A 26353-nucleotide genomic window follows, 5' to 3' on the forward strand; every position below is an offset into this window, starting at 1 on the left:
ACAGCTTCCTCCCCCCAGGCCAAGACTGCAGAAGAGCTAATCAAATGGTTACCCGGACTATTTGCATTGACCCCTTCCCCCCTTTTTTAAAAAATCTATGCATAGTCACTTTACTCCTACCTACATGTACAGTATTATCTCAATTACCTCGACTAACCTGTACCCCCACACATTGAATCGGTACCCCTGTATAGCCTCCTTATTATTTTATCGTTGCTCTTGTATTGTTTACTTTAGTTTATTTAGTAAATATTTTCTTACCTCTTACTTTTCTTAAAAGCATTGTTGGTTAAGGGCTTGTACGTAAGCATTTCACTGTAAGGTTTAAACCGGTTGTATTCGGGACATGTGACAAATACATTTTGATTTGATTTGTTACGCTTTAGGCTAAGAATGAACAGCAAAATACACAAGAAAGGCTCGATCCTGATGCACTTTGATTTGTCGCTTTGAACGACATGGGGAGCACGACAAGATAAATGGACGGAGGAAGACACCAAAGGGTTTCTTAGTTTGATTCGTGAACGAGACACGTTTCCCAAAACAACCCACATGAAAAAATACTATAGCATACTATAAAAAAAATACCATAGTATTCACTATAGTGTTTTTGCAGGCTTTACTGTAGTCATTTCACCTAGATGTACTCCATACAACTTATTTATGTGAAATTTCCTTTTGTTATTTTTAATACAATTGCAAAAAAGTCAAAAAACTGTTTGTCATTATTATGCTTTGTCAGGAAGCAGGTGCAGTTAGTGAGTTTAATAACAATGAAAATGGAACAATACAAAACAAGAGCCGTGTATGACATGAAAACAAACAATACTACCTGATGACTGATAACAAAAGAGTGCTATAGAAAGGGTAGGTAATCAAGGGAGTAATGAAGTCCTGGTGTGACTGATGTTGATGAGACATAGGAGTGCGTAGTGATGGTTGCCAGGTAAGCGTCAACATGGGTTGCCAGGTATGCGTCAACATGGGTTGCCAGGTATGCGTCAACATGGGTTGCCAGGACCAATAGTTTGTAGACTGGTTTCGTTGAGCACTGGAGCGGGAGTGGACCTGACAATTAGGAGGTATTGTGTGTAGATTGATGAGGGGGGAAAAACAATTTAATACATTTTAGAATAAGGCTGTTATGTAACAAAATGTGGAAAAAGTTAAGGGGTCTTAATACTTTCCAAATGCACTGTATATACTGTATTCTAGTCATTGAACACTGGTCATTTGAATGAACAGCAAAATCCTTGTGCACCTGACCAATAAGAAATAAAAGCTGAAATAAATCCTTCTCACTACTATTATTCAGACATTTCACATTCTAAAAATAAAGTGGTGATCCTAACTGACCTAAGACAGGGAATTTTTACTAGTATTAAATGTCACAAATTGTGATAAACTGAGTTTAAATGTATTTGGCTAAGGTGTATGTAAACTTCCGACTTCAACTGTACATACAGCCACTCCAGCCTCCCTGCACATTGTAGCTCTGGTACTGGCACTGACCCTGTACTACATGGAAGGGAAAGAGCTAGGGTTTTACACCGGCTGTATCCTTTGCATGTCACAAATCAACTTTGAAACCGTATGTACAGTACTACAGCCAGGTAGATAAGGTGGAAATGTAGCTACGATGACTAACAATACATTGTTTGTTCATGTTAAGAATCTTGATCTTCTTGGATGACAGCTTTGACAAAAGAAAGAACGACGGATTAGACGGTACATGAAGCGTGACCAATGCTGATAAATACATATTTTAAATTCCTCTGAGAAATTAAACCAGAAGATAGGCTAGAGCAGGGGTGTCAAACGTCCGGCCCGCGGGCCGGATCAGGCCCGCAAAGGGGTTTAATCTGGCCCACGAGATGATTTTGTAAAGTATAAAAATGAGCTGCAATTTTTCAATAAAATAAACTGCTGTTCCAATTGCATCCACTGGATGGCGCAATATCAATTGTGTTAAGCAAGCAAACTGTTTATACCGGAGCAGAGCAAGTAGGTCAAGCAAGTGCAGCGGATGAGCTACTTTGTTTTGCCCGCGATATTTATTACGGCTTCTACTTTTAACATTATTTGCTTTGGCACCCTCATTGCCCCAATATGTCTCTGTCAAAAAAGAGAAAAGTGGACGCGGGTCTGGCGGGTCTGAAGAAACAGCAGTCTGTGTTTACTCACAGCCGAGACATCAGTGACGCTGCAGTGAAAGCTAGCTACCTCATTGCTAATGAAATCGCAGTGGCTTCAAAACCACTTAGTGAGGGTGAATTTGTAAAAACATGCATGATGAAGGCAGCGGAGATTGTGTGCCCTGAAAAGCGCCAGGCTTTTGCAAATATCAGCCTGACAAGAAACACAGTTGCAGACAGGATTTCCGATCTTTCAGTGGATTTGGACAGCCAGTTGAAGCAAAAAGTAAAGTCATTTATTGGGTTTTCAGTTGCAATTGATGAAAGCACGGACATTACAGATGTTGCACAACTGGCCATTTTCATCCGCGGAGTTGATGACACATTGACTGTCACCGAGGAGTTCGTGGAGTTGGTGCCGATGACAGATACAACGACAGCAGCTGATATTTTCACTGCACTCGTCGGCGCGCTGGACAGGGTCGGAGTGGACTGGTCCCGTGCTGTCAGCCTGGCTACAGATGGTGCACCCTCAATGATCGGGAAAAAAGCAGGCGTTGTGACAAAGTTCAGAGAGAAAGTGCAATCTGCAAATGGAGGATGTGATTTTTGGACTTTTCACTGTATTTTGCACCAGGAGGCTTTGTGTTGCAAGTCATTAAAGATGGATAACGTCATGAAGGTGGTCATCCAAACTGTTAATTTCATCCAATCCAGAAGCCTGAATCACCGTCAGTTTGACAGCCTTCTCAGAGAGAAAGACCACATCTATGGCCTGCCATACTACACTGAGGTAAGATGGTTAAGCCAAGGTGCTGTGCTTAGGCGTTTCTTTGATTTACGAGAAGAAATTGAACAGTTCATGGAAGAAAAGGGAAAACCAGTGTTAGAATTTCATTCCGCAGAATGGATGCAGGACCTTGCATTTATGGTGGATGTTACAGAGCACCTGAATAACTTGAACAAACAGCTGCAAGGGCGCAACAAAGTCGTCACGCAGTATTATGACAGCATACGTTCTTTCAAGTTGAAGCTGTCATTGTGGGAGACGCAACTCGCCGGTGGTGATGCAGCTCACTTCCCCTGTCTGAAAAATGTGTGCGCGACCCAACATGTGGCAGACATGAAGCGGTTCAAAGATAAAATAACGGGACTGTTACGGGAGTTTGAGCAACGCTTTCAGATTTTTGGTGAACTGGAGAAAGACTTCAACGTTTTTTGCTCGCCATTCACCGTGAATCCCTCTGATCTGCCCGTCAGCATCCAACTTGAAATAATAGACTTACAGTGTGACTCGGATATGAAGGGCAAATTTGCCGCAGCTGGCTTGGACACATTTTATCAGAATCTCTTGCCAGGTTACCCCAACTTGACAGCCCTCGCTGCAAAACTGTTGTGCATGTTTGGAACCACATATCTTTGTGAGCAAGTTCTCTGTAATAAGCATAAATAAAACAAAGCTGCGCTCAAGGCTCACGCACAAGCACTTGAATCACATCCTGAAGTTGGGTGCCACTCAGGATGTGACGCCTGATATTGATGCGCTGGTGAAAGCTAAAAGATGCCAGGTATCAGTAGTCAAATACACTATGCAACCCCACTTAAAGTGCTGCATGAGACACCCTGATATAGTTCTGTGATATACTTCTGTGAATCACTGAGGCATTGTGTGTTTTGTGTTCTTTTTCTTTAGAATTTTCAAATAAACTTGAAGTGTTTTATGATTAATAGTGATGTTGTGCTTGTACTATTGTGGACACACTGTCCTCAGGCTCCAGCTTTATGTTTTATGTTGATCGTATTAAAACAAAGAAAACAATCTGAAGTTGTTGTTTTTAAGTTATATATATATATATACATACATACATACCATGATTTTACCGGTCCGGCCCACTTGGGAATAGATTTTCCTCCATGTGGCCCCTGAGCTAAAATGAGTTTGACACCCCTGGGCTAGAGCCTCATGAGCCAACCTTGCTACTAACTGAACCAATAGTGACGGGGAAAAAAGGTGCGTTTGTGTGTAGGTAAGTAAAGAAATAAAACAGTAAAAAGACGTTGTCGCGTTGTCGCTATAAGGATACATCAAAATTGCACACACCTGAGTAATCGTCCAGCAACTAATATAAAAATATATCAAATTGTATTTGCGTTGCACCTTTAACAAATGCTTATTTTTTTTCTTCTAAATACAGCATGCTTAAAACTCTTCCCTAAATTCAAAATAGCCATCCGTGGGTGATGGTGACAAGAGAAAGCTTTACACAGTAGGTAGCATGCAACAGACATAGGTAGACTAAGGGCAACGGCCAGGATGCAAGCTGAAAAACAATAGTTATGTACAATTCCTAACACCTCGTCATTAACAAGATTTGAACATTGTCTTGTTTTAGGGGAACATTTTTAAATGTTTAATTCAAAAAATAAAAACAAATGATATCCAAAGAACTAGTATTTAATGGAATGTTCAGATCAAATTAAAGCCTAGTTTCAATTAAATTCCAGAAGTCATACACCCATTGTTTGTCTACTTAGGAATCGAATTGATCTCTCAGCACACACATAACAAACTGGTAAGTTTAGATTTACTGAAAGCATAGTTTCAATGCACAAGTATTGTTAAAAAGATGTACTTAAAAGTTCCATCTAATTGAAGTGACTGTGTGCTGAGAACCAACAGACACTTAACAATGCTTGTTATGCTTTTTGTTAATGTTCAACCAAGCACATCACCTTGACATGCAATACTTCACCGAACCAGAAATACAGCTACCCTGGATAACTGACTGATGATCGATGATGACTGTGTGAATATGACTGTTAGTTTTTGACTCACCACATTAAACATTCTTGTATTTAATACCAGGGTTACACAATCAGGTTGCGCACTGCTTATCATCACAAGTCTTAAATGCAAAGTTTCACCTTACCTCACACCGGGAAAATCCTGAGTGCCTAGCATGATTCAGGAGGGGAAGTCTAAGCAGCAAAGCCCCTCGCCATTCACTCCCAATCATTCTACATCTCTACCAGCCAAGGCCCCAGGGTGCCGGTCTGGAAGCATGCTTTCGACTGGAGTCAGAGGACAGCTTCGGTATTACAGTTTATCTAAAGTCTGGCCCAGAAAGACAATTCTCATAGACGGCCCCGTAGAGAAGTCAAATTTGAAAATTCCAAATAAGAGACTTTCCGTTATCACTTTTGTCCCCAAAATATCTATTGAAAGATTCAAGTCATTGTCTCAGAGACTGATGTTTTTGCCGAGTTTGCCTCTTCATCTATGAAATCACCACATCACCGGCAGCAGGAGATCATTTATTGGAGTAAATGGGGAAGTGGAAAGTATTGTCTCTTATGGTCATATGAACAGAGTTGTGTATAGCATAAACCAGGGCTGTTCAAAACACTTCTGTTTTTTGTTTCTACCCGGCAGTTAGTTGCACTCAAACGGTGTCTCAGGTTTGAGTCCCTAATTAAATGGAAAACCAGAAGGGTTTTGGCCCTACATGACCGACATTGAACAGCCCTGGCCTAAACAAATTAATTGGACAATGATGTAGCAGTAGCTATCAAGCTACATATGTAACAGTATTGCTTCCTTGTCCCAACCTGGGCTCGGACCAGGCACCCGCTGAACACATCGACAACAGTCACCCACGGATCATCATTACCGATCTCTCCACAAAAGTTGGAAGGGAAACAACTAATTCAAATGTCTCAGATCGAGTGATGTCACCGATTGAAACACTACTAGCTTGCACCGCAAACTAGCCAGCCATTTCACTGCAGTTACACTGGTTACACATAGGCTAGTTAGCTAGCATTGCAAATGTTTAGGTTTAAGTTCTGGCAGGCAGCTCATAGCTACGATGGGGTCTGAAATGATTGACATCCTTGATAAAGATCAGCAAAAATTACTGTATAAAATAAACAATTCAAGTACTGAGTTATATTTTATGCGAACAAAAAATGGAAAATGTGATTATTTTATAATACAATTGCTCAGAGAAAGAGATTTTGTTTAATAAGGGACAGAATAAGGGCCAAAATCATTGACACCCCTGTGTCATGACGTTGGCCTGTGGGTAAGGTTTATGACCCCCCCATAAATACCTTTCTCCCTTCCCCTCTCTGACCCTACTGAAGGACTGCTGTCCTGAAGGACTGCTGTCCTGTTAAATATAGAGAGTCTGGGAACATCAAACAAATGGGGAAAGGAACCATATTTTGGTAATAAAACCAGTTGGAAATATGCTTTGGAACGTAATGAGTATGGATGTCAGTTCGGTTGTCATCTGAGACATTATGACTGATGACAGGACGAAATAAACTGTACCTGGGAAAGTATACACCCTCTAGTTATCAGAGTCACATGGAATTGTTATGCAATTGAAATGTTTGATATTGAAATTGTTTGTTAGGAGATTAAATGTAATTTTAGCTTCCAAATGAGAGAATTGGGTTTTCATAAGGAAAGTGCCCTGCTTAATCAGTGGCCCACCCCTATGAAGAGACAGGGGTTATAAACGATGAAACACATCCTTCCCCCTCTCCCCTATATAAGCCTTTGACGAAAAGATAACCACGTGTTCCAGTACGTGAGGTCTGCAGCCTCTACGTTAGAAGGACACACGTCAAGTACAGAACTAAGCCAACCTCGGCGTGAGCTTTGGTGGCGAATAGTATGAACTTTGAGCTTATTCACTACAGAAGTGATACTTCCTAGCCGTTGAGTTAGCAGCGGCCGCTGTAGACGTGGGCTAGGAAAGGACGGACGACGGATCTAGTCTAACAAACAGACGAAGATACCACCACGTATCCAATTTACCACCAGAGACATTCTTCCGAGGACAGGAAGATCTCTGTTGGCCAACCCGGCCAACATCTACGACTAATCTACCGAAGCGCAGCTCAGAGTAAATATTTATTGCATTTTCCTTTTCCAAATGGGCGGTAATTTAGAATGCATAAGATTCTGTATTTACGATAGCATAGCTGCTGTTTCTTTATTCCTAAATCTTCCCGCTCTTTCATTCAAGCCCAACCCCTTTTCCTTTGTGTAACCAGCCATCATATCTGTTCCGTCCACCAGTGATGTTTTCTGTATGACATCATTTGTATTCTGTGTATTTGTAATTCTGTGTGATTAGTTAGGTATTTAGTAAATAAATAAACCCAATTTTGTATTGCTGATTCAACTTGTTAGCCAGGGTTCGTGAAGATAGCCAAGAATTTACAACTTTCTTTATGAGACTGAAAATAAGATAAGGGTTAATATTGACTGCTATCGATGTAAAATATTACTAAGTATTTTAAGAGTTTATTCGGAAGACAACGGCTCTATAAACGTTCTTCCGTGGTGCCCCGGCTTTCTAGTTAATTACATTTACATGACTAGCTTAATCAGGTAATATTTATTACAGAGAAATAATTTTATAGGTTAGCATGTCATATCACTTAATCCGGCATAGTCAAAGACACGACACCTGTTTTCAATATCTTTCAATACCTCACCTTGAGAGGATAATGGCACTGAGCCTTTTTAAAAAATGTTTTATGAGATTGGAGAACACATTGGGAGGGATCTTAGACCATTCCTCCATACAGAATTTTTCCAGATCATTGATCTCCTTCGTCTGCACTCATGGACTCTTCAATTCAAACAGGTTTCAATGGGTTTTAAGTCCGGAGACTGAGAGCCATTGCAAAACGTAGATTTTGTGGGCATTAACACTTTTTTTTGTGTATTTTGATGTGTGCTTGGGGTTATTGTCTTGCTGAAAGATCGACTTGCGGCCAAGTTTCAGCCTCATGGCAGAATCAACCAGGTTTTTGGCTAAAATGTCCTGGTACTGGATAAAGTTCATAATGTTGTCCCAGCTAGCACATAACGTTCTGAGAACCATATGTTTCTTAGAGCTTGGTGAGAGCGTGGTTGTTCTATGGTTATTTTGTATACAACCTTTCCACAACGTTCTGGGAATGTTGCAGGATAGTTGCTTGGCTTTGGAACATTCTCAGTACATTTAAGGAATCTGACAAAAAATATGTATTTTCTTGGTATTTCATTACTTTATTAAAACATAGGCAGAAAAAGGGACATTCATTATGAACCTCAGAGACTGTGTGTGGGATAACAGCAAGGTTGCGTTTAGCACTGCTTGTTCCCTCGACTACGCTACCACCATTTAAATCTCATATAGGAGGGGTGTCAAACCCATTCCATGGAGGGCCAAGTGTCTGCAGGTTTTTGTTTTTATTTTCAACTAAGCCATAGACAACCAGGTGTGGGGAGTTCCTTACTGATTAGTGACCTTAATTCATCAATCAAGTACAAGGAAGGAGCGAAAACCTGCAGCTACTCGGCCCTCCGTTGTCTGTGTTTGACACCTGTGGCCTATAGAGTCCATAACCTGTATCACTAGACACCCAAGGGACTATTGCGCATGCACACATAGTGTGATGGTTTGGGGATGCTTTTCTGTCACAGGACCTGGACGACTTGCCTTAATACAACGTTTAATACAACGTTTTCAGACAAGATAGAACGACCAAAGGGGGCGGTGTTGCAATCTACTGCAGAGATAGCCTGCAGAGTTCTGTCCTGCTATCCAGGTCTGTACCCAAACAATTTGAACTTCTACTTCTAAAAATCCATCTCTCCAAAAACAAGTCTCTCACCGTTGCCGCCTGCTTTAGTACCCCCTCGGCCCCTAGCTGTGCTCTGGACACCATATGTGAACTGATTGCCCCCCATCTATCTTCAGAGCTCGTGCTACTAGGCGACCTAAACTGGGACATGCTTAACACCCCAGCCATTCTACAATCCAAGCTTGATGCCCTCAATCTCACACAAATTATTAATGAACCCACCAGGTACAACCCCAAAGCCGCAAACTCTGGCACCCTCATAGATATCATCCTAACCAATGTGCCCTCTAATTACACCTCTGCTGTTTTCAACCAAGATCTCAGCGATCACTGCCTCATTGCCTGCACCCGTAATGGGTCAGCGGTCAAACGACCTCCACTCATCACTGTCAAACGCTCCCTGAAACATTTCAACGAGCAAGCCTTTCTAATCGACCTGGCCCTGGTATCCTGGAAGGATATTGACCTCATCCCGTCAGTAGAGGATGCCTGGTTATATTTTAAAAATGCCTTCCTCTCCATCTTAAATAAGCATGCCCCTTTCAAGAAATTTAGAACCAGGAACAGATATAGCCCTTGGTTCTCCCCAGACCTGACTGCCCTTAACCAACACAAAAATATCCTGTGGCGTTCTGCATTAGCATCGAACTGCCCCCGCGATATGCAACTTTTTAGGGAAGTTAGAAACCAATACACACAGGCAGTTAGAAACGCCAAGGCTAGCTTTTTCAAACAAAAATTTGCTTCGTGCAACTCCAACTCTAAAAAGTTCTGGGACATTGTAAAGTCCATGGAGAATAAGAACACCTCCTCCCAACTGCCCACTGCACTGAGGATAGGAAACTCTGTCACCACCGATAAGCCCACTATAATTGAGAATTTCAATAAGCATTTTTCTACGGCTGGCCATGCTTTCCACCTAACTACCCCTACTGCATTCAACAGCACTGCACCCCCCACAGCTACTCGCCCAAACCTCCCCCATTTCTCCTTCTCCCAAATCCATTCAGCTGATGTTCTGAAAGAGCTGCAAAATCTGGACCCCTACAAATCAGCTGGGCTTGACAATCTGGACCCTTTCCTTCTAAAATTATCTGCCGAAATTATTGCAACCCCTATTACTAGCCTGTTCAACCTCTCTTTTGTGTCGTCTGAGATTCCCATAGATTGGAAAGCAGCTGCTGTCATCCCCCTCTTCAAAGGAGGTGACACTCTTGACCCAAATTGCTACAGACCTATATCCATCCTACCCTGCCTTTCTAAGGTCTTCGAAAGCCAAGTCAACAAACAGATTACCGACTATTTTGAATCCCACCGCACCCTCTCCGCTATGCAATCTGGTTTCAGAGCTGGTCATGGGTGCACCTCAGCCACGCTCAAGGTCCTAAACGACATCGTAACCTCCATCGATAAGAAACAATACTGTGCTGCCGTATTCATTGACCTGGCCAAAGCTTTTGACTCTGTTAATCACCACATCCTCATCGGCAGACTTAGTAGCCTTGGTTTCTCAAACGATTGCGTCGCCTGGTTCACCAACTACTTCTCTGACAGAGTTCAGTGTGTCAAATCGGAGGGCCTACTGTCTGGACCTCTGGCAGTCTCTATGGGGGTACCACAGGGTTCAATTCTTGGGCCAACTCTTTTCTCTGTATACATAAATGATGTCGCTCTTGCTGCTGGTGAATCTCTGATCCACCTCTACGCAGACGACACCATTCTGTATACTTCTGGCCCTTCTTTGGACACTGTGTTAACAACCCTCCAGACGAGCTTCAATGCCATTCAACTCTCCTTCCGTGGCCTCCAACTGCTCCTAAACACAAGTAAAACTAAATGCATGCTCTTCAACCGATCGCTGCCTGCACCTGCCCGCCCATCCAGCATAACTTCTCTGGACGGTTCTAACTTAGAATTTGTGGACAACTACAAATACCTAGGTGTCTGGTTAGACTGTAAACTCTCCTTCCAGACTCACATCAATCATCTCCAATCCAAAGTGAAATCTAGAATTGGCTTCCTATTTCGCAACAAAGCATCCTTCACTCATGCTGCCAAACATACCCTCGTAAAACTGACCATCCTACCAATCCTCGACTTCGGCGATGTCATTTACAAAATAGCCTCCAATACCCTACTCAACAAGCTGGATGCAGTCTATCACAGTGCCATCCGTTTTGTCACCAAAGCCCCATATACAACCCACCACTGCGATCTGTATGCTCTCGTTGGCTGGCCTTCACTTCATAATCGTCGCCAAACACATTGGCTCCAGGTCATCTACAAGACCCTGCTAGGTAAAGTCCCCCCTTATCTCCGCTCACTGGTCACCATAGCAGCACCCACCTGTAGCACGCGCTCCAGCAGGTATATCTCTCTGGTCACCCCTAAAGCCAACTCCTCCTTTGGTCGTCTCTCCTTCCAGTTCTCTGCTGCCAACGACTGGAACGAACTACAAAAATCTCTGAAATTGGAAACACTTATCTCCCTCACTAGCTTTAAGCACCAGCTGTCAGAGCAGCTCACAGATCACTGCACCTGTACATAGCCCATCTATAATTTAGCCCAAACTACTACCTCTTCCCCTACTGTATTTATTTATTTGATTTATTTTGCTCCTTTGCACTATATTATTTATATTTGAACTTTGAACTTTCTTCAAACTACAAATCTACCATTCCAGTGTTTTTCTTGCTATACTTTATTTACTTTGCCACCATGGCATTTTTTTGCTTTTACCTCCCTTATCTCACATCATTTGCTCACATTGTATATAGTCTTATTTTTTTTCTACTGTATTATTGACTGTATGTTGTTTACTCCATGTGTAACTCTGTGTTGTTGTATGTTGTCGAACTGCTTTGCTTTATCTTGGCCAGGTCGCAATTGTAAATGAGAACTTGTTCTCAACTTGCCTACCTGGTTAAATAAAGGTGAAATAAAAAAATAAATATAAAAAAATAGAAGGAACCATGAATTCTGCTCTGTATCAGAGAATTCTACAGGAGAATGTCAGGCCATCTGTCTGTGAGCTGAAGCACAGCTGGGTCATGCAGCAAGACAATGATCCAAAACACACAAGACTACATGAAAATGGATCAAAAGCACAAATGTGAAGTTTTGGAACTGCCTAGTCAAAGTCCAGACCTAATCCCAATTGAGATGTTGTGGCAGGACTTGAAACGAGCAGTTCATTCTTGAAAACCCACAAATGTTGCTGAGTTAAAGCAGTTCTGCATAAAAGACTGGGCCAAAATTCCTCCACAACGACGTGAAAGACTGGTTTCAGTCACTGCAGCTAAAGGTGGCACAACCAGTTATTACTCAATAACTAAGCAATTACTTTTTCACACAGGGGAATTGGGTGTTGCATAACTTTGTTCGTGAAATAAATTAAATAAGTATGTAATTGTTGTGTTATTTGTTCACTCAGGTTCACTTTATCTAATATTAGGTTTAGGTTGAAGAGCTGATAACATTCAGGATCAAAAACAAGCAAAAGTTGAGAAAATTAGAAAGGGGACAAATACTTTTTCACAGCACTGTATGTGTTATTATTTTCACATGAACCAACTTTAAATATATTATACAGTTGCAAAATAAATTCATTAAACAATGCAGGTAGTGTGAACAATTCAAAGCATGAGAACATATTTTGTTTCATTGGTATGCAGCCCTACCTGCATCTGTTTCTTATCATTTGTTCAGGGACTGAACGTGAAACTATCTGACTTGACGTTAGGTATTTACTCAGCGGTACCTCTATCACAGCTTCTTAATGTGACAGAAGTCACACGGAGATGAGACGATTTAATGCCACGTTGAAAGATTGATTGGATGGAAACCTGGATGGTGACATTTTTATGCAATAGGAAAAAAATCACAACAGGTGTGAAGTAAACACCAATTTGTCTGTAAACTGTACGCACAAAAGACATTTGACAAGGGTGGATACATTTTTTTGTTGGTGAAATAAATTATGGGACAAATGGTGATAAATACTTTTTGGTGAATAGTCTCCCACTCCTAGTCTACGACATGGTGAGATTATTCAGACAAGTGGAAAGCCCACAGCCACTCCTCAGTAAAAGGCACATGACAGCCCGCTTGAATTTTGCCAAAAGGCACCTAAAGGACTCTCAGACCATGAAACCAAAATTGAACTCTTTTGCCTGAATGCCAAGCGTCACGTCTGGAGGAAACCAGACAGCGCTCGTCACCTGGCCAATACCATCCCTACGGTGAATTATGGTGGTGGCAGCATCATGCTGTGGGGATGTTTTTCAGCGGCAGGGACTGGGAGACTAGTCAGGATCGAGGGAAAGATGAACCGAGCAAAGTACAGAGAGATCTTTGATGAAAACCTGCCCCGGAGCGCTCAGGACCTCAGACTGGAGAGAAGGTTTATCTTCCAACAGGACAACGACCCTAAGCACACAGTCAAGACAACGCAGGAGTGGCTTCAGGACAAGTTTCTGAATGTCCTTGAGTGGCCCAGCCAGAGCCTGGACTTGAACCTGATCGATCATCTCTGGAGAGACCTGAAAATAGCTGTGCATCAACGTTCCCCATCCAACCTGACAGAGCTTGAGAGGATCTGCAGAGAAGAATGGGAGAAACTCCCCAAATACAGGTGCGTCAAGCTTGTAGCATCATACCCAAGAAAACGCTGCCAAAGCTGCTTCAACAAAGTACCGAGTAAAGTGTCTGATTACTCACGGAAATGTGATATTACATAACTTTTTTTTGCTAACATTAAAAAAAAAAACGTTTTGCTTGTCATTAGGGGGTATTGCGTGTAGATTGATGAGCGGAAAAAAACAACATCATCCATTTTAGAATAAGGCTGTAATGTAACAAAATGTGGAAAAAGTCAAGGGGTCTGAATACTTTCCGAATGCACCGTATATAATTAGACTAAGGCCAGCACTTTGAAAGACAATGTGAGAGAAATGTGTGTATGTGTGGAGTATATATACTGTAAATGTGTGTGTGTGTGTAGTATGTATACTGTAAATGTGTGTGTGTGTAGTATGTATACTGTAAATGTGTGTGTGTGTGTGTGTGTGTGTGTATACTGTAAATGTGTGTGTAGTATATATACTGTAAATGTGTGTGGAGTATATATACTGTAAATGTGTGTGTGTGTGTGTGTGTGGAGTATATATACTGTAAATGTGTGTGTAGTATGTATACTGTACATGTGTGTGTAGTATGTATACTGTACATGTGTGTGGAGTATGTATACTGTAAATGTGTGTGTAGTATGTATACTGTAAATGTGTGTGTAGTATATATACTGTACATGTGTGTGGAGTATATATATACTGTAAATGTGTGTGTAGTATGTATACTGTAAATGTGAGTGTAGTATGTATACTGTAAATGTGTGTGTAGTATGTATACTGTACATGTGTGTGGAGTATGTATACTGTAAAGTGCCTGTTCATCTATTGCAGCAGGAGTTTAGGTAGCACAGAGCAGACGTCAGGACTGTTGTCAGTCAGGAAGGGAGTGAGCTCTCTGGTCCTGTACACATTCCTTACAATAACTCTAAAACTTGCAGCCATACAAAATGACAACATGTAGATTTAATGTTTGCTTTAATATGTGAATTGGCTCCAGCCACTACACTGTGGCCACAGTACCACTCAAAATCGCTTCCCATCTCCTCCAGTGCACTCACCCTGTGCAGAGATGTGTAGGGAGAAGAGCAGCTCTATGATGCCCTCTCTTGTACTCCCCCCGTCAGACAGGCAGAAGAGGGACACCACCTCTCTGGGGCTCTCCCTGTCAGACAGGCAGAAGAGGGACACTACCTCTCTGGGACTCTCCCCGTCAGACAGGCAGAAGAGGAACACCACCACCTCTCTGGGACTCTCCCCGTCAGACAGGCAGAAGAGGGACACCACCTCTCTGGGGCTCTCCCCGTCAGACAGGCAGAAGAGGGACACCACCTCTCTGGGGCTCTCCCGTCAGACAGGCAGAAGAGGGACACCACCTCTCTGGGGCTCTCCCGTCAGACAGGCAGAAGAGGGACACCACCTCTCTGGGGCTCTCCCCGTCAGACAGGCAGAAGAGGGACACCACCTCTCTGGGGCTCTCCCCGTCAGACAGGCAGAAGAGGGACACCACCTCTCTGGGGCTCTCCCCGTCAGACAGGCAGAAGAGGGACACCACCTCTCTGGGGCTCTCCCCGTCAGACAGGCAGAAGAGGGACACCACCTCTCTGGGGCTCTCCCGTCAGACAGGCAGAAGAGGGACACCACCTCTCTGGGGCTCTCCCGTCAGACAGGCAGAAGAGGGACACCACCTCTCTGGGACTCTCCCCGTCAGACAGGCAGAAGAGGGACACTACCTCTCTGGGACTCTCCCCGTCAGACATGCAGAAGCAGGACACCACCTCTCTGGGACTCTCCCCGTCAGACAGGCAGAAGCGGGACATCATCTCTCTGGGGCTCTCCTCGTCAGACAGGCAGAAGAGGGACACCACCTCTCTGGGGCTCTCCTCGTCAAACAGGCAGAAGAGGGACACCACCTCTCTGGGGCTCTCCCCGTCAGACAGGCAGAATTGGGACACCACCTCTCTGGGACTCTCCCCGTCAGACAGGCAGAAGAGGGACACTACCTCTCTGGGGCTCTCCCCGTCAGACATGCAGAAGAGGGACACCACCTCTCTGGGGCTCTCCCTGTCAGACAGGCAGAAGCAGGACATCACCTCTCTGGGACTCCCCCCGTCAGACAGGCAGAAGAGGGACACCACCTCTCTGGGGCTCTCCCTGTCAGACAGGCAGAAGAGGGACACCACCTCTCTGGGGCTCTCCCCGTCAGACAGGCAGAAGCGGGATATCATCTCTCTGGGACTCTCCCCGGTCAGACATGCAGAAGAGGGACACCACCTCTCTGGGACTCTCCCCGTCAGACAGGCAGAAGCAGGACACCACCTCTCTGGGACTCTCCCTGTCAGACAGGCAGAAGAGGGACACTGCCTCTCTGGGACTCTCCCCGTCAGACAGGCAGAAGCAGGACACCACCTCTCTGGGACTCTCCCCGTCAGACATGCAGAAGAGGGACACCACCTCTCTGGGACTCTCCCCGTCAGACAGGCAGAAGCAGGACACCACCTCTCTGGGACTCTCCCCGTCAGACAGGCAGAAGCAGGACACCACCTCTCTGGGACTCTCCCCGTCAGACAGGAAGAAGCAGGACACCACCTCTCTGGGACTCTCCCCGTCAGACAGGCAGAAGAGGGACACTACCTCTCTGGGACTCTCCCCGTCAGACAGGCAGAAGAGGGACACCACCTCTCTGGGGCTCTCCTCGTCAGACAGGCAGAAGCAGGACACCACCTCTCTGGGACTCTCCCCGTCAGACAGGCAGAAGAGGGACACCACCTCTCTGGGGCTCTCCCCATCAGACAGGCAGAAGAGGGACACCACCTTTCTGGGGCTTTCCCCATCAGACAGGCAGAAGAGGGACACCACCTCTCTGGGGCTCTCCCCATCAGACAGGCAGAAGAGGGACACCACCTCTCTGGGGCTCTCCCTGTCAGACAGGCAGAAGAGGTACACCACCTCTCTGGGACTCTCCCCGTCAGACATGCAGAAGCAGGACATCATCTCTCTGGGACTCTCCCTGTCAGACATGCAGAAGCAGGACACCACCTCTCTCTGGGACTCTCCCCGTCAGACAGGCAGAAGCAGGACATCAACTCTTTCAATCATCTATCACATTCATAATAACCTTTACTACAATTCATATAAAGTTAGTGTTGTGTGAAGAGGTAAAGACAAACATCAGCTTCAGAGCAAAGATCACTTAAGTAGAATGGTGCATGTCGAAGGACGTTTCTGAACTCATCTGATGGTCTGAGACACAGACCGGTTGGAAGTCTGGCTGCAGCTCTTCCCTGAAAATTAGGACAATACTGCCTGTCTGAAGGCTGCTCTGCAGGCAGGACAGACAGAAGACGTGTCCACAGGGCATGGTGGATGGCTCTTCAGTCTCTGATAGGCACACTGGGCAATGAATGCCAAACCTGGATGGTCAAAAGTATCATTAAAAATAAATAATCTAACTACGCCTCAATACACTGCTGTGGCAAATGTAAAGTTTCCTAGTTTAAAAAACAGTGTCAGTATGTGAAGCTGAAATCACTAAAGATATTAGTTTAATACAAAGCCGAGCACGACCATATGCTGTAGAATTGAGTCTTACCATAGGTCTCTGTTGATGACCCAGATCAGCTGATGCAGGAAAATCCTGCATCAGCTGAGAGGAAGAAATACATGGAAAAGCTGCAAACTGATCCATCATTTTAGTCCAACATGTTGAATAGGCCTTGCATAGCTGTCTTTAAACATGACATTGTCTGAGCCCAACTGCTCACTTACGTTTTAAAGAAGGTTGCCGTGTTTCAGAGCCAGATCCTCCAGCCTCCTCCGATTCTCCTCGAACATCACCTGCTGGATGAATGATGTTACTACAAGTAGACCCGTAAGACAGAAGAAGTTGAAATCAAATCTAATTTTATTAGTCACATGCGCCAAATACAACAAATACAGTGAAATGCTTACTTACGAGCCCCCAACCAACAATGCAATTTCAAAAAGTACGGACAAGAATAAGAGATAAAAGTAACAAGTAATTAAAGAGCAGCATTAAAACAACAATAGCAAGACTATATACAGGGGGGTACCGGTACAGAGTCAATGTGGAGGCTATATACAGGGGGTACCGGTACAGAGTCAATGTGGAGACTATATACAGGGGGTACTGGTACAGAGTCAATGTGGAGGCTATATACAGGGGGTACCGATAGAGTCAATGTGGAGGCAATATACAGGGGGGTACCGGTACCGAGTCAATGTGGAGACTATATACAGGGGGTAGGGTACAGAGTCAATGTGGAGGCTATATACAGGGGGTACCGGTACAGAGTCAATGTGGAGACTATATACAGGGTGTTACGGTACAGAGTCAATATGGAGGCTATATACAGGGAGTACCGGTACAGAGTCAATATGGAGACTATATACAGGGGGTACCGGTACAGAGTCAATGTGGAGGCTATATACAGGGGGGTAGGGTACAGAGTCAATGTGGAGACTATATACAGGGGGTACTGGTACAGAGTCAATGTGGAGACTATATACAGGGGGGTAGGGTACAGAGTCAATGTGGAGGCTATATACAGGGGGGTACTGGTACAGAGTCAATGTGGAGGCTATATACAGGGGGTACCAGTACAGAGTCAATGTGGAGACTATATACAGGGTGTTACGGTACAGAGTCAATATGGAGGCTATATACAGGGGGGTAGGGTACAGAGTCAATGTGGAGACTATATACAGGGGGTACTGGTACAGAGTCAATGTGGAGACTATATACAGGGGGGTAGGGTACAGAGTCAATGTGGAGACTATATACAGGGGGTACCGGTACAGAGTCAATGTGGAGACTATATACAGGGGTACCGGTACAGAGTCAATGTGGAGACTATATACAGGGTGTTACGGTACAGAGTCAATATGGAGGCTATATACAGGGAGTACCGGTACAGAGTCAATGTGGAGACTATATACAGGGGGGTACCGATAGAGTCAATGTGGAGGCTATATACAGGGGGTACCGGTACAGAGTCAATGTGGAGGCTATATACAGGGGGTACCGATAGAGTCAATGTGGAGGCTATATACAGGGGGTACCGGTACCGAGTCAATGTGGAGACTATATACAGGGGGTAGGGTACAGAGTCAATGTGGAGGCTATATACAGGGGGTACCGGTACAGAGTCAATGTGGAGACTATATACAGGGTGTTACGGTACAGAGTCAATATGGAGGCTATATACAGGGAGTACCGGTACAGAGTCAATATGGAGACTATATACAGGGGGTACCGGTACAGAGTCAATGTGGAGGCTATATACAGGGGGGTAGGGTACAGAGTCAATGTGGAGACTATATACAGGGGGGTAGGGTACAGAGTCAATGTGGAGGCTATATACAGGGGGGTACTGGTACAGAGTCAATGTGGAGGCTATATACAGGGGGTACCGGTACAGAGTCAATGTGGAGACTATATACAGGGTGTTACGGTACAGAGTCAATATGGAGGCTATATACAGGGAGTACCGGTACAGAGTCAATATGGAGACTATATACAGGGGGTACCGGTACAGAGTCAATGTGGAGGCTATATACAGGGGGGTAGGGTACAGAGTCAATGTGGAGACTATATACAGGGGGTACTGGTACAGAGTCAATGTGGAGACTATATACAGGGGGGTAGGGTACAGAGTCAATGTGGAGACTATATACAGGGGGTACCGGTACAGAGTAAATGTGGAGATTATATACAGGGGGTACCGGTACAGAGTCAATGTGGAGACTATATACAGGGGTACTGGTACAGAGTCAATGTGGAGGCTATACACAGGGGGGTACCGATAGAGTCAATGTGGAGGCTATATACAGGGGGCACCGGTACAGAGTCAATGTGGAGGCTATATACAGGGGGGTACCGATAGAGTCAATGTGGAGGCTATATACAGGGGGTACCGGTACAGAGTCAATGTGGAGGCTATATACAGGGGGTACAGTACAGAGTCAATGTGGAGGCTATATACAAGGGGTACCGGTACAGAGTCAATGTGGAGACTATATACAGGGGTGTACCGGTACAGAGTCAATGTGGAGGCTATATACAGGGGGGTACCGATACAGAGTCAATGTGGAGGCTATATACAGGGGGGTACCGGTACAGAGTCAATGTGGAGGCTATATACAGGGGGTACCGGAACAGAGTCAATGTGGAGACTATATACAGGGAGTACCGGTACCGAGTCAATGTGGAGACTATATACAGGGGGTACCGGTACCGAGTCAATGTGGAGACTATATACAGGGGGTACCGATAGAGTCAATGTGGAGACTATATACAGGGGGTACCGGTACAGAGTCAATGTGGAGACTATACACAGGGGGGTACCGGTACAGAGTCAATGTGGAGACTATATACAGGGGGTACCGGTACAGAGTCAATGTGGAGACTATATACAGGGGGGTACCGATAGAGTCAATGTGCGGGGCACCGGTTAGTTGAGGTAGCATGTAGGTAGAGTTATTAAAGTGACTATAGATGACAACAACAGAGAGTAGCAGTGGTGTAAAGAGGGGGGAGGGGCAATGCAAATAGTCTGCAAACGTTCTATGCAGTAAATAAAACAATGTGCACTAACCTCAAATGTTTCATGTGATATTTTAACGCGTTATTTTCCCACTGTTTCCTTCTAAATGGCTTTAGAAGTTAAACATGCTAAACCGGTTTAATTAAAGGAAGGGAATGTGGTACTGAGAAAGCCTCCTCTCCTCTATACTCATTACAAATACATCAGGACATGATGTAAGACCTACAGTGCATTCGGAAAGTATCAGATTCTTTGACGTTTTCTACATTTTGTTACGTTACAGCCTTATTCTAAAACGTATGACATTGTTTTTAATCCCTCATCTATCTACACACAATACCCCGTAATGACAAAGCAAATACAGCTTTTTAGAAATGCCACTCCTCAGTCAAAGCCACATGACAGCCCGCATGGAGTTTTCCAAAAGGCATCTAAAGACTCTCAGACCATGAGAAACAAGATTCTCTAGTCTGATGAAACCAAGATTGAACTGTGTGGCCTGAATGCCAAGTGTCACATCTGGAGGAAACCTGGCACCATCGCTACGGTGAAGCGTCATGCTGTGGGGATGTTTTTCAGGGGCAGGGACTGGGAGACTTGTCATGATCGAGGCAAAGCTGAACGAAGCAAATTACAGAGAGATCCTTGATGAAAACCTGCTCCAGAGTGCTCAGGTCCTCAGACTGGGGCAAAGGTTCACCTTCCAACAGGACAATGACCCTAAGCACAGAGCCAAGACAACACAGCAGTGGCTTCGGGACAAGTTTCTGAATGTCCTTGAGTGCCACAGCCAGAGCCCAGACTTGAACCCAGTCGAGCATCTCTGGAGAGACCTGAAAATAGCTGTGCATCAACGCTCGCCATCCAACCTGACAGCTTGAGAGGATCTGCAGAGAAGAATGGGAGAAACTCCCCAAATACAGGTGTGCCAAGCTTGTAGCGTCATACACAAGAAGAATCCATGCTGTAATCTGCCAAAGGTGCTTCAACAAAGTACTGAGTAAAGGGTCTGAATACTAATGTAAATGTAATATTTCAGCTTAATTTTTTTGTATAAATTAGCAAAAAAAAATCTAAGACCCTGTTTTTACTTTGTCATTATGAGAGGTATTGTGTGTAGATTGATGAGGGGGAACAACAATTTAATCAATTTTAGAATAAGGCTAACATAACAAAATGTGGACAAATTCAAGCGTCTGAATACATTTTCCGAAGACAATGCAAAGCGTACCATGTTACCGACGTCGACATGGATTTCTTCACCTTGTCAGATATACTACTACTGCTATACATATAGACATTCGTTTTTTTTTTTTATCAGAATATATTTTATAAAGATAAGCATTACATTAAACTCGTAACTCCGGTGGGCCTAAAACATTCTTCCTCACCTCAAGTTCTGCCTTCTGCTGTAGCTAAACCTAATAACATCCCTACCAGACCAAACCTTCACAAAAGTTGCTTAACTTTATTAGGTAATATCAACAGTAGGTCAACTCAATGTTTACAGGGAAAATACCAACAGGTTATTATACTGAGGCGTTAAATGAATTACCAACAAAGGCGATTGCCAACCATATAGCCCTACCCAACAAATGACAGCAATAGGCTAATGCTAGGATATTTATTTTACAAACAGGCCTACTTTAACCTTCAACTAAACACAGAGCACAAAATTAAAAGACATAACTTAATTTAGCCATAGAAAATGTCTCAACAAAATGAAAAACACTTTTCATAGGCTATTTAAATAGCTGGTTTAGATTATCAAATTGACCTACAATAATAATAGGCCTAATGACTAAACAAATGATAAAATATACAAAAATAAATAAATGAAAGGTAGAAAATGGCATCAAAACTGGATAGGAAGTTGCACACAGTCCATGTGGCCACCAACATTCTTCACATCTCTGTCCACTACAATGTTAAAACGTCCCTGAGGACATTCCCTTTGTCAGCTTCTTTTCACTCTACTCCTTCTCTTCTAACTTGAGTTTTACGTCAATGAAAAAGGACTCTACCTTTGCACTCAACAGTAGCCTAGGTCCAGAACTGTATAGCTGACGCTCTCAATTCAATTTAAGGCGGTTTATATTACTAGCCCTCTCCTCAGAAGCAGGCGCACTTGAGGTGAGCAGCCAGAACCAGTTTCAGCTGGATATAAACTATGTATGTTTTAATGAATTTCAATTGGCTTACACGGTGATAAGCTTGTGCAGGTCTCATCACACTAACACTAAATGAACAGAGGACAGGTAACACAGTTTAACTGCACATCCCTGAGACCCGTGGCAATTACAGTTGAAGTCGGAAGTTTACATACACCTTAGCCAAATACATTTCAACTCAGTTTTTCACAATTCCTGACATTCATTCCTAGTAAAGATTCCCTGTCTTAGGTCAGTTAGGATCACCACTTTATTTTAAGAATGTGAAATGGTGTAACTGAGTCAGGTTTGTAGGCCTCCTTGCTCACACACGCTTTTTCAGTTCTGCCCACTAATTTTCTATAGGATTTGTGATGGCCACTCCAATACCTTGACTTCGTTGTCCTTAAGCCATTTTGCCACAACTTTGGAAGTATGCTTGGGGTCATTGTGCATTTGGAAGACCCATTTGCGACCAAGCTTTAACTTCCTGACTGATGTCTTGATGTTGCTTCAAAATATCCACATAATTTTCCTTTCCTCATGATGACATCTATTTTGTGAAGTGCACCAGTCCCTCCTGCAGCAAAGCACCCCCACAACATGATGCTGCCACCCCCGTGCTTCACGGTTGGGATGTTGTTCGGCTTGCAAGCATCCCCTTTTTTCCTCCAAACATAGTGATGGTCATTATGGCCAAACAGTTCTATTTTTGTTCCATCAGACCAGAGGACATTTCCCAAAAAAGTACAATCTTTGTCCCCATGTGCAGTTGCAAACTGTAGTCTGGCTTTTTTATGGCGGTTTTGGAGCAGTGGCTTCTTCCTTGCTGAGCGGCCTTTCAGGTTATGTCAATATAGGACTCGTTTCACTGTGGATATAGATACTTTTGCACCTGTTTTCTCCAGCATCTTCACAAGGTCCTTTACAGATGAACGTGGTACCTTCAGACATTTGGAAATTGCTCCCAAGGATGAACCAGGCTTGTGGAGGTCTACAATGTTTTTTCAGAGTTTTTTATTTATTTTCCCATGGATGTCAAGCAAAGAGGCACTGAGTTTGAAGGTAGGCCTTGAAATACATCCACAGGTACACCTCCAATTGACTCAAATGATGTCAATTAGCCTATCAGAAGCTTCTAAAGCCATGACATAAGTTTCTGGAATTTTCCAAGCTGTTTAAAGGCACAGTCAACTTAGTGCATGTAAATTTCTGACCTACAGGAATTGTGATACAGTGAATTATAAATGAAATAATCTGTCTGTAAACAATTGTTGGAAAAATGACTTGTGTCATGCACAAAGTAGATGTCCTAACCAACTTGCCAAAACTATAGTTAACAAGAAATTTGTGGAGTGGTTGAAAAACAAATTTTAATGACTTCAACCTAAGTGTATGTAAACTTCCGACTTCAACTGTATATCAGATCTGAGACGAGTCAGAATTTTGGACAGGAACCCGCTTAGGTTTCCAGAAATATTTTTTAGGCAATAGATTAATGTAAAAAAAAAATGCCACAATTTATTCTATTACAGACACCTTAATGCATACTCATGAAATAAATGTGAGTTTAACATAAAAACTAGTATAATTTCACTGGCCCCACTACAACAATAAAATACTTATATAATAATATGTCATTTTGTCCTTGAAACATTTAATTGAAATACTGTAGAATTCCATTCATTCCTATGGAGGACTGATTCTACTGGGGAGTGCCAATATGGCCGACCGGTGGCTTCTAAGCCTCTCAATGGCCCAATACATAGCATCAACAATCCAAGGTTTATATACATCATTGGTAACAACAAAGTGAGAATGAAGCAGTCAGTCATCAGGGGAAGGGACTCATGTTCTAACAGAGGCATTTTCAAAATAAAAATCCCTCAACGAATCTGCTGACTCGTTTTTCTAAATAAAAGTCTAGTGGGGGGTGGATATTGTTCATATGCAGTAATAACTGTGATGATATGCCAATAATTAGATAAACATCAAAGGACAAACAATTACATTGTAAAATATCAAACCCTCAATCAAATCCTCACAAGGAACCTTAATGTGGCATAGTCATTGGACAACACTGTGGCGCCACCTATCGACAACAAGGTTATCAGATTCTTCCACAGGTTCACATTCTCACAAAACATTGTGTAAAACATTCGGAATAGCAAAACAATATTTACTAGTCTTCCACAATATGTGTTTTGAAATAAAATGTGATTTGAGTCCATTGAAGGGGAAAGCAATACATGTTAACTGTATGTTGCTTTTACAACTAATTGAGGGATGTGCAACGTATTTTTAGTCTTGAGTGCTTAGAAGTAATGATAGTCATTTTCACCACTGAGTTTTAGATGGAGAGAGTATGCATGGTTGTGGACACAGTCTAACCGCTTAGACCTGGGCACCATTAGCAGGCATCTTGACTCTCCGGACCACGACCAGGTTCCTGCGTCCCTGTGGTCTAGTACCGGTACCGGTGCCCTCTCCGGTTCGGGTCGGGGTGGTGTTCGGGTTCTCTTCCTCTGGTGTGAGTGGGCGGGGCTCTGCTCTCCTCTGGGAGGGGCTTCTTCCTGCCATCATGTCATCCACAAAGCTCTCGACGCCGTCAAACTTGGTGGTCAACTCCCCCAGACGCTCCTTCAGAGCATTAAACTCCTTGTAGAGATCTCCTAGGGCATCTGATAGAGGAGGGATCCTGATGGAGGAAAGGATGAAGGAGAAAAGTATCACGAGGGAAAAAGAAAAGTACAGTCTATTACAGTGCAAAAACAAGCTACATATTGTAATAAAGTATTCTTGGGATCTAACTAAAAAAGGTATAAAGTAACAGTGAAATATCTTCTTTTTCTATGTATCCAATCATACACTATGTTAAAATGTCTGATCTCGCCAATTAAATTCTCAAATCTAAAAACCAACTAAAACACATCTGAACAGGATGTACCCACCTCCCGTAGTCAGGCAGCACAGAGCTGTGGTCGTTGAGGAGAAGGTCTTTGACCTGGTTCATGATAGCAAACTTCCAGTTGTTCAAGAGAGGGGGGGGGGGGGATCATTAAGTAAAAGTTGTATTGATAGTGTTTGGCATCACAAGTTGTACTTCTACTTCTAACACCAGCCCTATGCTGATTTCTGTCAACCTTGTCAAGTCTAAAGAACACCTCAGGAATGCAAGAGCAAATCCTGACTGAGGATGATTCCCAGTGATGTAGTGGAGGGTAAACGCAAGTAAATGTTTTTACATGTTAGAAGACACTCTTATCCAGAGCGACTTCGAGTAGTGAGTGCATACATTTCATATTTGTTTGTACTGGTGCCCTGAGGGGAATCAATCCACAACCCTGGCTTTGCAAGTGCCATGCTCTACCAACTAAGCCACACACACACACACCTGCAAAGTAATTGCAGTTTATGCACCTTTTTTTTATGTTGAACAAGGGTTCACCCACTTTTTGCTGAAAAATGCATTGAAAGTATAGGGAGCGTTACTTTATTCACCGTGAACCGCAAATCAGAGTTTACCTACCTAAAAATGTACTTTGTTAATAAATGTCATTCTGAAATGTAAACAGCCCAGGGAAGCAACTCACCCTTCATTCTGTAGTCCCATTCTGTCCTTTTCTGCGCTGCACACAGAGCCGCCAGGCACAGCAAAGCCACCGCAGTCCTCATCCTTAAGTCAGAACAAATACATTATACTTAAGCAAAAAAGACACAAGGGGGTGTGGTATATGGCCAATATACCATGGCTAAGAGCTTAGCTTAGGCATGACACATCGTGGAGTGCCTGGATACAGCCATTAGCTGTGGTATATTGGCCATATATCACAAAACCCCGAGGTGCCTTATTGCTATTATAAACTGGTTACTAAAGTAATTAGAGCAGTAAAAATAAATGTTTTGTCAGCCAATCAGCATTCAGGGCTTGAGCCATGCAGTTTATACTAAACATGACACCTGAAGTCACATGATATAATCATAGTTTAATTTGCTCTGCAGGCATCCATTCTATTATAAGGAATGTCTAATAACCTGATTATTTTCTCAGTGTTGTTCACCAATTACTTTTTCACTGCGTTTGCCGAGAATACATGTGGTGGTAAACTTAAGTAGGCGTACTTACCTGCTCTCACTCAAAAGCTCCTGAATAGTCCGTCAGTGTGTTTGATAATCCCACCGTAGTGCAACGATGTAGAGTGCCGACAGAGGGACCTGCTGATATA

At 43.5% G+C, this 26353-nt stretch overlaps 1 long non-coding RNA gene across 1 annotated transcript; it reads right to left on the bottom strand.

The window, feature by feature from the left end:
* Positions 1–745: 745 nt before the first annotated feature.
* Positions 746–5149, bottom strand: LOC115200866 (uncharacterized). The gene is made up of 2 exons (XR_003879624.1): positions 5066–5149; positions 746–1068 (listed from the first exon to the last, which is right to left on the bottom strand). It is a non-coding gene; the product is annotated as an uncharacterized LOC115200866 (long non-coding RNA).
* Between the last annotated feature and the right edge of the window lie 21204 nt (positions 5150–26353).

The sequence above is a fragment of the Salmo trutta genome, chromosome 10 (assembly GCF_901001165.1).
Source record: "Salmo trutta chromosome 10, fSalTru1.1, whole genome shotgun sequence".
In the NCBI taxonomy this organism is placed as follows: Eukaryota; Metazoa; Chordata; class Actinopteri; order Salmoniformes; family Salmonidae; genus Salmo; species Salmo trutta.